This window comes from Palaemon carinicauda, chromosome 5, assembly GCF_036898095.1.
Source record: "Palaemon carinicauda isolate YSFRI2023 chromosome 5, ASM3689809v2, whole genome shotgun sequence".
Taxonomy (NCBI): Eukaryota; Metazoa; Arthropoda; class Malacostraca; order Decapoda; family Palaemonidae; genus Palaemon; species Palaemon carinicauda.
The window spans coordinates 71,839,493-71,841,992 of NC_090729.1; the positions used below are offsets into that span (position 1 = coordinate 71,839,493).

Consider the following 2,500-nt stretch of genomic DNA (forward strand, 5'->3'; position numbering starts at 1 on the left):
TATATGTATGAGTTTACTCATTTAATTGATGCGCAGTGGTGTTTCTAACAATTTTAGAACTAAAACCCCATTGCATATACGAAAAAAACTCACAGTTGTTATTCATTCATAAACTATAATCATTTTGCTCAAAATTACACTGGCTATTTTTTTTTTTTACTTAAAATTAAACTCGCTAATAAATTCTGATTTAATTACAAACTCATCAATAATTTTTACTTAAAATTAAACTATTACAAATATTTTTCGCTCAAAATTAAATTAAACTACTAGAAATATTTTTCGCTCAAAATGAAACTATTACTAATATTTTTTACTCAAAATCAGAAACCTGCTTATAATAATTACTCAGAATTACACTTCCTCTCAATAAATCCTACATCTACTATATAGAGAGATGAATTATAGCAATTACATAATGGCCCACGTTATTCTGAATAAGAAACACTACAATTTCAGCGGTGTCAAGTTCGATCTGCATCGTTATCAGAGGAGATAAGAAAGACTTATCAGGCCAGATCGCGTAAACAATCTTACTGACACTTGATCAATTAAGACTAAGATCGTGAGATTGACGACACTACGAAATTATTATCTAGAGTCTGGCTCCAGTAACTTCAAATGATTGTTACGGATTGATAATGAATGTTAAGCAAAAGGCTACAGTGCTACATACATACATACATACATACAGAGAGAGAGAGAGAGAGAGAGAGAGAGAGAGAGAGAGAGAGAGAGAGAGACGCTAAAGCATTCATAAGAGAGAGAGAGAGAGAGAGAGAGAGAGAGAGAGAGAGACGCTAAAGCATTCATATATACATCCACTAGTACAGTGGTAACGTGTTCGCCTGTCATTAGCTGCAGCAGATCAATCCCCGCCCGGGACCGTTAGTTTAAGCTGTTTACTGGGGAGGCTACTGCTGTGGTTGGCCAACACAGGGGGGTTGAGTTTGCCCGGCTGACATAATTATTATTATTATTATTACTCCTTGCAAAGATATAACCCTAGTTGGAAGAGCAGGATGCTATAAGCCCAAGGGCCCCAGCAGAGAAATAGCAGAGTAAGGAAAGGAAACAAGAAAATAAACTACAAGTGAAGTAATTAACATTTAAAATAAAATATTCTAAGAATGATAACAATATTAAAATAAATATTTCATACATAAACTATAAAACTAAAGAAACAAGAGGAAGAGAAATAAGATAGAACAGTGTTTCCGAGAGTACCTTCAAGCAAGAGAATTCTACCCGAAGAAAGAGGGTGACCATGGTACAGAGGTTATGGCACTAACCAAGTCCAGAGAACAATGGTTTGATTTTGGAGTGTCCTTCTCCTAGAAGAGCTGCTTACCATAGCTAAAGAGTCTCTTCTACCCTTACCAGGAGGAAAGTAGCCTCTGAACAAATACAATGCAGTATATAACCCTTTGAGCGAAGAAGAATAGTTTGATAATATCAGTGTTGTCAGCTGTATGAGGACAGAGAAGAATGTGCAAAGAATAGGACAGACTATTCGATGTATGCGTGGGCACAGGGATAATGAGTCGTAACCAGAGAGAAAGTCCAATGTACTACTGTCTGGCCAGTCTAAAGACACTACTGCTAGTATCGCAACGGATGGCTGGTGCAAGAGAGGGTGTGGCTTTATTGCTGAGTGATTGGATGACAGGTAAAGTAGTGGAATGGAAGGAGATATCATCTAGGTCAATGTTAAGTTGGGTAGGGAATGTTGGGCTTTTGTTAGTGCATATGGGCCAGGTTGTGAGAAAAGTGAAGAAGAGCGGAATGAGTTCGGGAATGAATTAACTAGGTGTGTAGAAGGACTGGGTAGAAGGAATTATGTAGTTGTCATGGGTGACTTGAATGCTAGAGTGAGCGCAGGAGAGGTAGAAGTACGGTGTACAGGTGAAAATGAGAGTGGTGAGAGACTGGCAGATGTGTGTGTTGAGCAAGAGATGGTGATATGTTCTAGCTTTTTCAAAAAGATAAAAACAAGTATACATGGATAAGAGTGGCAAATGGAAGAGTGGTAGAAAGGGCTTTGATGGATTGTGTGTTGATAACTAGAAGAATGTTTGGAAGATTGAAAGATGTGCACATGCTTAGCGGTATGGCTAACGGTATGTCTGATCATTTTTTGGTAGAAGGAAAATTAGTTGTAGCAAAAGAGTGGGGGATTAAAGTGGGGGGATGTAAAAGGGAGCTAGTGAGGGTTGAAGAGTTAATCAAACCTGAGATAAAAAGTGAATATCAAGAAAGGTTAAAAATGGCATATGACCGAGAGAAAGTGAGAGAAACTGGTAATTTAGAGGAGGAACGGAAGTCAGTGAAAGAAAATTTTGTTGGGATTGCAAGTGATGTGTGTGGCATGAAGATTGTTGGAGGCAGCATGAGGAAGGGTAGTGAATGGTGGAATGAAGGAGTGAAGATAAAAGTGGAAGAGAAAAAGAGGACATTTGAAGAATGCAGCCAGAGTAATAGTGTAGAGAAGTATGAAAGA

At 38.0% G+C, this 2,500-nt stretch overlaps 1 protein-coding gene across 2 annotated transcripts in view; it reads right to left on the reverse strand.

Annotated features, from left to right (window-relative positions):
- The window catches only part of Mtp (microsomal triacylglycerol transfer protein), a 278,389-nt gene that overhangs the window by 103,265 nt on the left and 172,624 nt on the right, over positions 1-2,500 (reverse strand). The gene's annotated exons all lie outside the window — the stretch shown is intronic.